The sequence below is a fragment of the Peromyscus maniculatus genome, chromosome X, assembly GCF_049852395.1.
Source record: "Peromyscus maniculatus bairdii isolate BWxNUB_F1_BW_parent chromosome X, HU_Pman_BW_mat_3.1, whole genome shotgun sequence".
Taxonomy (NCBI): domain Eukaryota; kingdom Metazoa; phylum Chordata; class Mammalia; order Rodentia; family Cricetidae; genus Peromyscus; species Peromyscus maniculatus.
Genome location: NC_134875.1, coordinates 12,828,790 through 12,844,422, shown reverse-complemented (window position 1 = coordinate 12,844,422; position 15,633 = coordinate 12,828,790).

The following is a 15,633-nucleotide window of genomic DNA, read 5'->3' as shown; positions in this document are numbered from 1 at the left end:
TGTTGTCTGCTCATTATCCATGAGTCTTTTTTTGCTTTAAGTATGTGCTTAGAATTCAAGAATGTGTAGGTTAGAGTCTCAAGGTGATTTTGAACCAGTGCTATAGAACATTTTTCACAGTTTGTGTATTTTCTTCCTTATTGTAAAATAGATGAGTCATTTCAAGTTCTTTTTATTTTAGAAACTCATCATGAGTTTTTGCCACAGACTCTAATAACTTGTCTACTGCCCCATAAATATGTCTTCTTCACTTTTTTGTGTGCAACTGATTTCAGTTTTTAAGGAGGTAATTTTATCTACTATTCTTTCATAATCAAATTTCTTCCCATCCCCCTATCCCATCTGTCACCATTACTCATACCATATATATATATATATATATATATATATATATATATATATATATATATATATATCACTCACCTTGAACTGAAAAATTTCTACTTATTTTTGGTCACTACCATGGACTATAAATAATCTTTGATAACAAGGAACATGCTTCCTTAAGGTCAGGATCCACGTCTGATAAGTTGTAAATACATATTAAAATTTTGTGAAAGGAATAAATGTCTTAATAGATAAATAAATTATCAGAATGCACAGGTCACAAAGTCCAAAAATTTGAATGAAAATCAGATCAATAGGCAACTAGGGAAAATCCATTTCATAAAATTTTTTTAACTTTTAAGTTTATTAATCTTTTTATTTTAGTTGCTTAAATGTTTTGCCTCCAAGTTTATGTGCATCATATGCATGCCTGGTACCTATAGAGGTCATAAGGGTGTCTGAGCCCCTGTAACTAAAGATACAGGTATTTATTAGTCACCATGTGGATGCCAAGAACTGAGCTGGGGTCCTCTGTAAGAGAAATAAGTGCTTTTAACTTCTGAGTCATCTCTCTCACCTTTCATACCCTCATGTTATAAAAGCTATCAAGTGTTGGACAACTATAGTGACTTACTCAAAATAATAACTGTAGTTGTAACTCAGTCCTTTCATTAAACTTGAATCCATTCTCAGAAATTCTCTCATTACCATCCATAGGGAAAAGTGAACTTTTGTATAATGTCAATTAAAATACATGATTTAGCAGAGAAGTTTATTTGAACAAAATACTTTGAAATCTATGCTGAAACATACTTGATAGATTTGATAATTTATCATCTCTGCTTAGGGAGTTATATCTTTGTACACAGACCTAAACTATCATAATTCCAACTGTGCATTTCAGGAAAGCTAAGGATTAGCCTGGTATTATGAAATATAGGTAAAGTTTCATTGCATAATTGAGTTTTAAGTTTTGATTTCCTTACAATAGTATGTGAACTGGCAATAGTTAGGACATAATCCTTTTAGGAATAAAATGAGACATTAGATTTATGAGAGAATTTTTGCATCAAATCAATACATGTTTTGTAGGTAAAAGGAGAGCTCAGCATAACTGTGCAAATCTTACAAAGAAAAGCTATGCCTTCTTTCTGAAGTACATCAACATCAGAATACTGAAAATTGGAACCAACATTGTTTGTTATAGTCTAGGGAAAAATGACATCCCCTGAACTTCAGTTAATCTGTGATTGAGAATGGTTGCTTGTGGGTCTATGTGAATTGACTTAATATATTTTAATTTTCTAACAGTTGTTAGCACCCCATGTGTATACAGATAGTCACTCTCTTATCTTTAAATGTAATTATAAAGAATAAATTATGTGAAAATATTTCATTTATAAATTGAAATGGTTAGTTCAAGTAGAAACATGGCTTTACAAGTATAGTTTTTTATGCCACATTTTATCATTTATGAAAAAAGCTGCCAGCATTAAAATACAATTCTATATCTTGTGCAACATTGAACTTTTTCATTTTTTCTTTTTATTTATTATTTTTTTCATACAATACATCCACAACCTCTCTTCCCTCCACTCCTCCCAGTTTCACTACCACCACCTCCCCTCTCCCCCAGATCCACTCCTCTTCCATGTACCCTCAGAAAAGAGTAGGCCTCCCAGGGAAATCAAATGAACAGGATCACGTCATAACAAGTTGCAATAAGACCAGATACAAACCCTTATATCAAGGATGGATAAGACAACCCAGTAGAGGAAAAGCATTCCAAGAGCAGGTAAAAGAGTTAGAGCCAGCTCCTGTCCCCACTGTTAGGAGTCCCACAAAAAAAAACTGAGCTAAATAATAATAACATATATGCAGAGGACCTGGTGCAGACTCATGCAGTCTCTGTGATTGCTTCTTCAGTTTCTGTGAGCCCTTATGAACCTTGCTTAGCTGATTCTGTGGGCCAAGTTCTCTGGAGTTCTAATAGACTAGATTGTTTAAAATTTTCATCTGAAAAACAAGATAATGATAATACTTCATTACATAATATAGAAGTTTGTTTCTCAGAACTGATAGAATGAATATATCTATATGTTTATCTATCAATAGACAGATTTATATATTAAAAGTAGGATTTATTCGATTAGCTTAAACTATTGGACTGGATAGCTGAGTAGCCCAACAATGTCATCATCATGCTGCAGAGGCATAGACCTCCATAACTGTTCAGGCTGTATACTTTAACAGTCAAATCTGGCACTAAAATCTAGAGGATTCCCAGAGAGTGGCTGGCTGTCAGTCCACATTGGAAAGATGAAGAAGCTGGTTTCCAAAGCAAGTGAAGAATGATAGCACCAGTAGCAACAACAGTATAGACTTGGTCAGCAAAGGGAAAACAATATGGCAGGGAAATAGCGACAGCTTTTTTTCTTGGATCTCCTCTGAGATAACAATAAAAGGAACCATGCCCACTCTTGGCCAGAGTTGTCCCTCCTCTGTTAGTCTGTCCAAGAAATGCACTTATATCCCACTCTGAGTTTTTTCTCATAGTTGATTCCAGATCCTATCAAGTTGACCACAAAAGTTTGTCACTACAAATAGCTTTATTACAAAGATTTGATCAGAGTTAGAGATACAACTTAGTTAGTAGATGGCTTGTGTAGCACACACAAACACATGGGTTCACTCCTGGGCATGACATAAAAGCAGGCATGGTGGTACCTGCCTGCCTGTTATTATAGCACTCAGGACATAAAGGCTGGAGGATCAGAAGGGTAAGGCCATTTTTGGTCACTTGGCTACCAAGTGAGTTTAAGGCCAGCCTCTGTTACATGAGACCATGCCTGAAAATAAGGTTTTATCAGAATGATAAATATATTACTATGCTCATTATGAGCTTTATGAGAATTATGTTTGACAAGTAACATCCAACACCAATGTTGCCAATGCTTGTAAAAATTGTAATATAGCTTAGTCACTGTGTATCTTTTCTTCCTAATACAGACTGGCCACAGTTCTATGTATTCAGACACAGAGGACAACCTCATGGAACTTGCTTGTTCTCTGATCATTTGATCATATAAAGGTGGAAGACAATCAGATTTTGAGTCTTCCAAAACATGTCAAAGAGGATAAATCTTTTCTTCTTTTGCTTTATGAATCAGAGCAATGCTATTCACTAAATAGTTAATATGGAACATGGCAGGAGGATGTCAGTTTCTATTTTATTTTACCTTTCATCTGGAAGGCTGAAGCTAAAACTGCTTTGTAGGTCTAATTCCTAAGCAAAGCTAATATTTATTGAGCACAATCCATGGCTCTCTGCCAGATTTCCTGGGTATATCTCAAATGGGTAGAAAAACACGCTCCCTGGGTGTCTAACAAAAACTTATTTTTAGAAAGATGAAGGTGAGAAATCCTCAAAGCTACAGCAGCATCTCAAGATTTAGATGCTGAGAGCCTTATATTAATACAATAAGATAAGGTGTGAACTACCTTATAAGTACATCCTATTGAGGTAAATATAGTCAATCTTTCCTTCTCATCTTTTACAAGTAAAGCAGTATTGAGTGTATGCCTAATTTGGTTTGCATTCCAGTTGATGGTTTATGCCTTGGTGCAAGCTCCAAGGGTGAGAGTAAGGAGAGGGAGTATTATTTGCAGATGATATATGAAAAGATTCCATTAGGACAGTTGGGTGTGAGCAGAAGGCAGAGAGAGATGAATGATACAAACATGCACAGAATCAAAAGTAAGATGATTAAAAGCCCAAGAAAGCTATATTTGGTAGACTCAGCATAGGAAAATGATGGACAGTGGGTACCATTTCATAGTACTTCCCAGGAAAATACATCAATATGTATTCAGTCTAATCGTCTATTCCCTCTAACAAGAAGCAATTCTAAAAAATCCTGATGCTGATCTTGCAAACTATGGGTGCTTTGAAGGGGCTATTCTGGGATAGCAGATTTGTTTTTCTAAAAGTATTCATCTCAGAAGGAAATATCACTTCGCTGGGTGGACATCCTGCTTTGGATTTGGGGGAACTTGAGTAAGATAAGCATATATATGGAGTGGGGGGATGAAAGACATTGTTTACAAAAAGAAAACAGTAAAATATGCCCTTTTCCTATATCTAAGACTCGGATATTCATTTCTGAATTACTTCATTAAAAATTAACTCAGTTTGTATTTACGAAGGCAGGCTTTGTTCCAAGAGAGGATGAGAGCAATTCTATTATAAATCTTATAAATATGTAGGCTGACAAAGGGGGAAAAGGATCTTCTTCAGTGTTATAATTCTTTCAGTGGCTTTCCATGTTATTAATTAAAGATATTTTTAACTTTTCCCCTTAGTTGAATAATTACATATATAAATCCTGACTTTGAAATTGCACAAACATGCACAACTACTGGTTTAATCTCAGAAAACACCAAAGCGAACAAAACAAAACTTGGCATGGAGCCATGGGTAAACCTTTTTGTAACTGAATTTAAAGGATGGGGTTAGAATTCCACATTACACAAATGAAATAATTTTATTCTAGTCATACGGAAATTCAAGTTATTTTCCAGGCCACATTAGTGGGCACATTCTTCTCATAAAAAAGCAAATGGGATACTTTTTTTAGAACACACTGTCTCAATATAGGTGTTTGCTACATATGAAGTTCTCTTTGTTTCATTGTTTAGTGAGACTTTGAGAGGGTCTATGTAGCATTTTTTTTAGTTGGGTACATCTCCATATCAAGTTTTATAAATTGGGCATTTGTTCATTTCTGTAGTGATTGAATGATAGCTTTCTCCAAAAGTGCCTAATGAAATATTGAAAATAGAAAAAAATGATAATTTTTTATTGAAAATTTTGATTGAGGTTCTAAATGGACAGAAGGGTAAATTGCAAGTTTCTGAATCATACACATCTTTATAATGGATCATAGAATTTTTATATTAATTCATAAAGGCCTAAGGATGTACCAATAATTCCTTTTCTGTGTTGAAAATAATTATTTTATGTGTATTTATGTTTTTCTTGCATGTATGTCTGTGTACTATATGTATGCCTGGTGCCTCTGGGGGAAAGAAGAGTGCCCCTGAACAAGCATTCCAGGCAATAGTAATTTGCCCTAGGTGAGTGCTGGGGATCAAACCTAGGTCCTCTGCAAAAACAGCCAATGATTTTAACCACTGAACCATCTCTCCAGCACCATACCTAGCTTTTTATCAGGTTTAATGAAGCAATCATGAATCTCAATAAATAGCAAGAGTTTACTTTCTCTAGAGTGGGAAAAAGCAACAGTGTCAAGGTGGGAGCTTTAATAGAAGTCACCATTTAGCATGGATACTGACAAATGCTTCTACATTTATTTATTTTGTATGTGTTCATTAGGAAGAGGTGGTATTCTGGGGTATTGCCACTCCTCTTGGTTTACTACTAGAACCAAATGATAATATCTTATTGCTGAAGATAGCACATACCTGATTGCAAGTTATAGAGAAAGCTAACTGTGACTAAGCTTGAGGATTCCTCCTTACTGGCTAGCTATCAAAACACAGGAAGATACTACTTACTTATGATATTAGGAGAGATATGACATCAGTTATTTTACCTAGCCAAGAACCTACCAGATATGATGCCAACCTGATAGAAATATGTGCTATCTGGTAACCAACTGCCCTTCTAGTCAATTAGAGGCTCACTACACAGGAAGGAATAAATGCCTGATGCTGCAACCCAGTCAAAAACCCATGGCTGGAGAGATCATAGACCCAAAAGGGGACCTCACTACTGTGATTTAGCTAAATTGATGTGGCACCAAAGTACAACAAAAATATTTATGTTTTATCCTTTGACAAAACCAGAGGATCTGAAAACAAGACATAAAGGAAACTTTGGATGGAGATGCAGATGATAGAGGTAGGAGGAATATAAGGGAGTGCCCTGTATACATGCATGAAATTATCAGATAAAATATAACTAATAGAAAAGAAGTGCTGTTCAAAGCTCCTGATGAATATAAAAATACTGCCTTAGTGGTTACAGATTTCCACACAGAAACATTGATTTTCAAGAACAAATGGAAATTTGCATGGTGGATCTGAAGTGTGGTAAGCTGTCAACAATTACTTCCTTCTATTATGAAATGCAATCACACCTGGAGACTTCAGCTTTTACTGCAGACTTCAGATAGGCAAAGTTAAATAAGCATACCATATGAATCTAAATTCACTTCTGGATGGGTAGAGAGATATCTTAGTGGTTAAGAGCACTGGCTGTTCTTGCACAGGACCCTGGTTCAATTCCCAGCATCCACAAGGTGGCTCACAACTGTCTGTAACTCCAGTCACAGGGGATCCAGCACCATCTGTGGCCTCTGAGGTTACTGCATTTACACACACACACACACACACACACACACACACACACACACACAGCGGGAAGACATACTTAAAGAAAAATAAAATTTAAAAATGTTTTCATGTAGAATAATGCTCTTATAGATAATTATGTCAATTAGCACAACATTTTTTTAAGTTGACCTGTGGTTTTTGCTTGATAACTTTGTGAGGGCTCTGATCAATCTCTGCCCAGTTGGCTGGTACTGGAACTCTTACCTCTAGCTCACATGATGTTGAAGATCAATATTCTGGAAATCATACTTGACTTTTCTCAACTTTATATTCACAGTTTCTTTTTTCTCTCCTCCTCACATATGTGAGGGATTCTACATTCACAAGTAATAATACATAGGTGTAATAATACCTTTTGATATGTCTCTTGTCAAACATGTCTACCTCCTTTCCACTACTCTACATAAAAGCAATCACTTTATGACAAGGTTTCTCTGTAAATGAGCACTGCGTGTAGTAATTGACAATTTGGAGACCTCAAAACTGCTGTGGGATGGTCTGTATGTCAAATTGCTCTGATTGGTCAATAAATAAAACACTGATTGGCCAGTGGCCAGGCAGCAAGTATAGGCGGGACTAACAGAGAGGAGAACAGAGAAAATAGGAAGGTGGAAGGAGTCACGGCCAGCCACTGCCATGACAAGCATCATGTGAAGATACCAGTAAGCCACGAGCCACGTGGCAAGGTATAGATTTATGGAAATGGATTAATTTAAGATACAAGAACAGTTAACAAGAAGCCTGCCACAGCCTTACAGTTTGTAAGCAATATAAGTCTCTGTGTTTACTTGGTTGGGTCTGCGCAGCTGTGGGACTGGCCTGTGACAGAGATTTGTCCTGACTGTGGGCAAGGCAGGAAAACTTTAGTTACACAAAACTGGTGTCCAAGACTCTCTAATGATTAGTAAAACCATGCTTATTCACTATTCTGTGACCCTACAAGTTACTAAATATCCATTAATACAGCAATATATCTTCAAACCCATATGATATACAGCCTCCTTCCTGAGAAAGTGTCTTATCTGACTTGCTTTCTGCATTATTATATTTTTCTAGAATAGATTTCAGTTTTTATCCAAGGCACAGACATTGTTATTTTTCCTGAACTTGGGTCATAGCGAGCAAACCTCATTCTTATCATCAATATGTTCTTCTTTTATTACTAGTTTAGCATATGATCTATATCTTCATTCTGTGTATTTATTTGTACATAAATACGTTCTTTTCTGAATGAAACAGAGCTCATTACACAAAGAACATTCTATTCGATTAGAGTGAGTAATACAATAGCACCCTTTGGTCCTCCTAAACTGCCAAAAAATGTAACATGAATTTTAAAAGGTTATAATAATAAAACAAAACACTTGGAGACAGATATTGGGGTGAAAGCTAAATCAGAGAAGCAGAACAAACCACAGCCAACCTCACATTAGCAACTCCTCAGCTTTCAGAGAGAGAGAGAGCTACTTCCTGTATACTCACGCCTATATAACTTTCTGTGCCCTACCTTACTTCCTTTCTCTGCCCAGCAACATCACTTCCTCTTTCTGCCCAGTTCTATCATTTCCTGACAGTCTGTACAGACCTCTAGACTATTGGTTTAAATATTAAGGAAACTCCACATAGTTAAAAGGTAGGTTTATTTTGTGGGGTAACTTACAAGTGAAGAGATAGGTAACAGGGTCTGGGAGAGGGGAAGCACAGTCCAGTGGTGTTCTCTGGAGAATGCTGCTTGGTCTACCTCCAGCATCTAGGATCCAGGAACCAAGAGAGCCCACCCATTCAGATCTCGGGTCTTCAGGGGTCCTCTCTGGGCTCCGCTTTGTAGGCCTGACAGTTACTGAAGCCTCAATGGGGGTGGTAACTTGTGCTGGGATTAAGGCATGTGCTACCATGCCTGGCTCTGTTCCCAGTGTGGCCTTGAACTCACAGAGATCCAGATGGATCTCTGCCTCCTGAGTGGTAGGATAAAGGGTGTGTGCCACCACAGCCTGACCTCTGTGTTTAATATAGTGGCTTTCTTTTCCCTCTGATTCCCAGATAAGCTTTATTGGGGTGCACAAATAAAATATCACCACAAATAAAGAAAATGAAAAACATTCTATATACTAGTGGTTATCAAATACTGATACTGGTAGTTATCAAATATATAATATATTTGATAAGCAAACTTTTGAAAAATTGATGCAATGCTCTACAATAAAACCCATCTTCTCAAATACTGAAAAATAGCCAGAGGAGTAGAATTGACATATTTCCTGAAAAAAATTAAGTATGGTCAGCAAATATATCATAAGATGGGAAATATCAAAATCACAGGGCAGCATCACTTGTAATAAGCTTACAATATATTTATATTCATTAATATCAAAAAAGCTAAAGGTAGTCTTTGGTTATCACACACAATGCATTATATTTTTACACTGTTGATGAGAAAGTAAATTTGAACAGACATTGTGAGTCATACCATGTTACCATGGTTCTTGTTTACACAGCAGAGAAAAAAGAATATTAGAGATATTTTTATGTTCTTTCAAAACTATGTTGCTTTTCCTAGCCTAAAAACTAAAAGAAGCATAAAATTAACAAGGACACTGATGGAGATAAAAAATGAGTCTGTAGTTTTAAAGTTTGGAGGTGAATAGGATATGTATAAAGCTGTTAGACCATTCTAGGACTGTTCAATATATGGTATTAAATGTAACTCCAAACACATATTATTGTAATTCAGTTGAGTCTTGTGTAGAATGAAAAAAGGGTAGAGAGCATGAAGCCCAGAAAAGTGGTGTCTGTGGTGTCTCTTTGTATTCATGCACATGTATGTGAAAAGGAACTAATCAGTTCAGGTTCTAACCACAGAAGGTCTCAACTTGTATCCTATTTCCTCTTCCTCTCCTGGATGGGAGATGCCCTGTCACAGTCGAAGTCAAGATGCTCATTAGATAAACTCATTTCATGTGAGGTCAAAAAGTGAAAAAGGTTATCTGTAAGAGATCCAACAAACAAATAATTTGAACTTTTTCTGATTAATCCTTCAATGTTAGTGTCATGGTAAATGAAATACATTCCCTTGACAAGGCCAAGGTACTCAGACATTTGATCAAATATTATTCTAGATGCTGTTGTGAAGATATAGGCTAGATTACCATCTAAATCAGTAAAGTTTGTGTAATACATACCACTAAACATAATATTCTGGAATATAATCATAGTAGAAAAGGAGATCCCCCCAAAGAGGGAAAACACCGATGATTTTTGAATGTACTCCATTCTTTCTTCCATTGTCTCCAGCTGCTTAGATAGCCCTATAGCTTTCATATTGAGCAAAAATTCCAGTCCTCATTTTGTGAAGCAATTATTTTCTTACTCAATCTTGTTCAACACACTCCTAATTAATTATTATGTAATTCCTCAATTATTTAAAACACAAACCATTAACCAAAAATTATGTACTCATTTGACAGAGAAAGACAAGAGATATCTCTCGATAATACACATAGCAGCCTCAGCAACTGGAAGTCTTAACTTTCAATGTTTTAATTTCTAATTGATTTCAATTGCATACACACAGCCAGAGGTGTTTATTTCTGAACTTGTTTTTATATTTATATCTATTTTATTTTATCCTCTTAAGATCAATATATAGATGTTTCCATAATTGCTCTAATTTATTTATAGACATATAGTGCATGTAAGTTTTGTTAACAATTACTGAATAAAAATTAATTTCCCATTACACAAGAAGCAGAAGCAAGCAGATCTATATGAATTCAAGGCCAGCCTGGTTTACACTCAAATATTTAGGTAATGTAATGTATCGTTTACCATTTATTTACTGTGCTTGTGAATCTGTGTGTGTTCACGAATGTATGCACATGCACTCACTTATACAAGAATTCAAGCTCACATGCTGTGAGCTGTATGTGGAAATTAGAGTATAACTTTCAGCAATTAGTTCTTCCCATCCACCATATAGATTCAGATTACTGAATTCAAATCAGTAGTCCTACCAATGAATGCCTGAACCATCTCATGGAGGGAGACCGATGGTGCAGTTTTGTAAGAATGAATTCTGAGGAGAGGAATCTTGAAAGTGTGACCTAGGAGAGACATGGAAAATAATTTGCTTTTCTCCTTAACAGATCAATTCACTCTCATTAATATAGTGTTTGCATTAATAACAGACCTTCAATTTTCTTAATATTTGGTGATTAGACTGATAGTGTGACAGAAAAAAATTGTCAGTGACCTATGAAACATCAGGCAGATATTTCAGACTACTTGGACATTGGCTTTCATTTGAATAAAATTAGGTCAAAAGCAATATTGCAATACTAAGCAATAAGTAGAAGTAGAGAAAAATGGGTGGGAATATACAGAGAACAAGCTGGGCCTGGTCGAACAGATCTGTCATCCCAGCTATTTGGTAGGACAAGGGAGGATAATCTCAAGTTCAGTGTTTTCCTAGGACACAGAGAGAGTTCAAAGACAGCCAGGAGAGTCTATAGAAATCCTCTGAAAAAAGAACTTCTCTGACTTTTGCTTAGAACAGCACTTGTATATGGGTATAGGCATAAGTAATAATTAGTTTGATACAGATTAATTTCGAATAACAATTGTAGTGTATTTTCCCATTGGGGCTATTCCTTCCCTGGACATAGGCTTTTGACTGGGTTAAATGTGCATTTCTTCATGTGCTAGAGACCCAAATCCAATCACAAAGTAGGTATTTATCCTCAAAATTGTCATGCCACTATTTCACAAGTGGATGTATCTTTCCTGGTATGTCATTATAGTAGTGTATATGGTCTACATTGTATGAGACTGTTAGAGATTTCCTCCTCAGCAGCCTACATTACATCTCCAGGCCTTGTGAATGCCAGTCAGCTGGGAGGGATTTCCATTTCAGTTACTTGTTGATTTCTGTGTACTCTAATCAATATATGTGGTGTCCTCAGCAATATGTTCATGCCTGTTCACCCTGATCAGCAACCAAGAATGCTATCATTAGCATATATGTTCTGAGGGTCTTTGAGACTCGTTAGCCATCAACTTACAAGTAACTATCCTATACTTAGCACTGAGGTTCCTTTCAAAAAAGCATATGGTTTCTGGGAACAGTATTACCCATAACGAACCTCTGTTTCAACCTATTTTATCTTTTAAAAATTATTTTTATTAATTCGTTGAGTATTTCATATAATTCATTTTCCAAATCCACCTCCACCAACTTCTGTACACACTCAACTTTGTGTCTTCATTTCCTTTCTAAATCCCACAGAATCCAATTTGTGCTGCCCACATACTCCTGTGTGTGGGGCTGTCCCCTGGATCATGATTGAACTGCCAGAGGTCATACCCTTAAAGGAAACAGACTTTCCCCCTCTCAGCAGCTATCAATTACCAGTGCTCCTCAGGCAGAAGTGGAACTTCCTACTCACCTCCCCTCTCCATGCTGGGATTTTGTCTCGCTGGAGCTTTCAAGTGGCTTATAATGTTGTCACAACCTCTGCATATGTACAACTCCCATGCTGTGTCTGGAAAACTGTTTCTTTGTAATCATTCATTGTCTCTGGCTTTTTTGTTTTGTTTTTAAGATTTATTATTTATTTTGTATACAGCATTATGAACAGAAGAGGAGAAGAGGGCACCAGATCTCATTACAGATGGTTGTGAGCCACCATGTGGTTGGTGGGAATTGAACTCAGGACCTCCAGAAGAACAGTCAGTGTTCTTAACCTCTGAGACATCTCTCCAGCCCTTTTTTGTTTTGTTTTGCTTTTTGTTTTGTTTTGTTTTGTTTTGTTTTTTGAGACAGGATTTCTCTTTGTAGCTTTGGTGCCTTTCCTGGAACTCACTCTGTAGCCCAGGCTGGCTGTGAACTCACAGAGATCCACCTACCTCTGCCTCCCGAGTGCTGGGATTAAAGGTATGCACCACCACTGCCAGGCTGTCTCTGGCTTTTATAATCTTTTTATTATTTCCTCCTCAATGATGTCTGAGCCTTGTGAAAGGGAGTGTGGTAGAGATGTTCTATTAGGGGTGATCCCTCTGCTGTCTCTTAGTCTCTACACCTTGACCAATTGTAGGTTTTTGTGTTAATCATCTACTTCATAAAATAACATCTCTGATAAGGGTTGAGAGATGCTCTTATCTATGGACATATCAATAAGTCATTAGGATTCATATTAATAATAGATCCATTTACAGAAGAGTAGTAGTAGTAGGTACTACATTAGGGCCTCTGACCTATATAGCCATAGACTTTTGGTGCTAATGATGCCAGGTATGGATTTCACCTTGTGGAACAATACTTTATTCCAATAAGGAAGTTGCTGGTTACTCATGACATTTGTGCCATTATTTTTCCAGTGGGCATTTCTTGCCAGGCCAGGCATTATCATATGTCACAGGATTCATAGCTGAGTAAGACTGATGATTAGATTGCTTCTCCAGTAGTGTATATAGTATTTTCTAGCACTATGAAAACTACTCAGTAGGGATAAAGCTTACAAGTAAATAACAGGTTTAATGTCTCCATGTTCCTTGATTCAAGTGTACAGTGTCTTCAACAATGTTTTTACCATCAGGTTTGGAAAGTAACCAAAAGTACTGACAATAGCTTGTGATGTTGGGGATTCTACAAAATGTTATTGCCCAAAAACTTCAAAGGAGGAAACTCCTTGTTGACAAAAAAGTGTGGTAGGGATATTTTCATGCCATTATAGAGTAATTCCATATGATGCAGATGTATATATATATATATATATATATATATATATATATATATATATATGTGTGTGTGTGTGTGTGTGTGTGTGTGTGTGTATGTGTGTGTGTGTATGTGTGTATGTGTATTTTAAAGGTGATTTCTATAGTAGTGGGTTTCCATATAATTTCTTAAAATGGACTTTAGTGTTAGGTACCATGCCATCCATCATCTCATTTAACCCTTTCTGTCCCATGATTCCCTTTTATACCTTATACCACTGCATTTTGTTTCATCACCCTTGATACCCTTTCCCCAAGACAACACACACACACACACACACACACACACACACACACACACTGTGGCCCCTTAATCCCTTGACCTATATAAGTATTCTAAATGAAATACACATGTCTAAAGTTTCAAACCTTATCTTCACCAATGAGGGAAAACATTCATTTTTCTTTGTGTGCCTGGGTTTCCACACACCATATAATATTTCCCAGTTCCATTCATTTTCTTGAAATTCTCAGTTTATTTTGCAGCTGAAAAAATTCCATTGTATATATGAACAACAATTATTAGGAAAGTTATTGTGGACTTATCAATATAATATAATGTTAATGTTTATGTCAGAGGGCAAAAGAGAGAGGAAAAGGAACATAGACAGTTATATAAAGAAATAGAAAGTTTTAAAATAATAAAGTCTTTAAAGAGAAAGTAAAAGTAATATAAAAAATAAGCCATGTAAAGATGGATATCACACAGAGAGTCTGGATTATATTGTCTTTGGGATTTTTAACTGCAGAAAGTCATTTGATTGTAAAGACTGCTCAGTTAAATCAATGTGTATATTTTAAAGGTATTTCAATTTTGAAATTTATGTCTAAGAATGTTTTGCTTTGGAAAGGAGACTCTGCTTTTGTTTCTACAGAAAGCCAGAGGCTATGGATTTTTTCCAGATTAAGATACATCAGGTTTGACCAGCCAAGACCACCTGACAGGTCTCTGATGACACCATGGCCCAGATGATTCAACATCCAGAATTGTTTCAAGGCAACTGGCTCAGACGATACAGCCTCACGGACTACTCCATGATCCTTAAATATTCTTTGTGTCCCCATAAGATACAGCGCCCCCCTCCAGCAGGAAGTAGTAAGAGAAGCTACGCCCAAATTCCCAAATATACCAAGCTGGCTTTGGAGATGTGTAAAAGTTAAAACCTTCCTTTTTTAAAAAAAGAAAAGGGGAAGTGCTGTGGGATGTTAATGTATGTCCTGTGGGAGCCCTTCTTGGGTTCCTTGTGGTGTTACCCAGCAGGTCTGCATAGAGGATGATTAGGACCATGGGCCTGAGTGCAGGTGTCTGAGATGGTCTGCACTTGGCTGTACTGGGGGATGGTCTGTATGTCAAGTTGCTCTGATTGGTCAATAAATAAAACCTGATTGGTCGTGGCTAGGCAGGAAGTATAGGCGGGACTAACAGAGAGGAGAAATAAAAGAACAGGAAGGCAGGGAGAGACGCTGCAGCCGCCGCCATGACCAGCAGCATGTGAAGACACCAGTAAGCCACCAGCCACGTGGCAAGGTATAAATTTATGGAAATGGTTAATTTAAGATAAAAGAACAGTTAACAAGAAGCCTGCCACGGCCATACAGTTTGTAAGCAATATAAGTCTCTGTGTTTATTTGGTTGGGTCTGAGCGGCTGTGGGACTGGCGGGTGACAGAGATTTGTCCTGACTGTGGGCAAGGCAGGAAAACTCTAGCTACAGTAAATGACAGGTTTAATGTCTCCATGTTCCTTGATTCAAGTGTACAGTGTCTTCAACAATGTTTTTACCATCAGGTTTGGAAAGTAACCAAAAGTACTGACAATAGCTTGTGATGTTGGGGATTCTACAAAATGTTATTGCCCAAAAACTTCAAAGGAGGAAACTCCTTGTTGACAAAAAAGTGTGGTAGGGATATTTTCATGCCATTATAGAGTAATTCCATATGATGCAGATGTATATATATATATATATATATATATATATATATATATATATATATATATATATATATATATGTGTGTGTGTATGTGTGTGTGTGTGTGTATGTGTGTATGTGTATTTTAAAGGTGATTTCTATAGTAGTGGGTTTCCATATAATTTCTTAAAATGGACTTTAGTGTTAG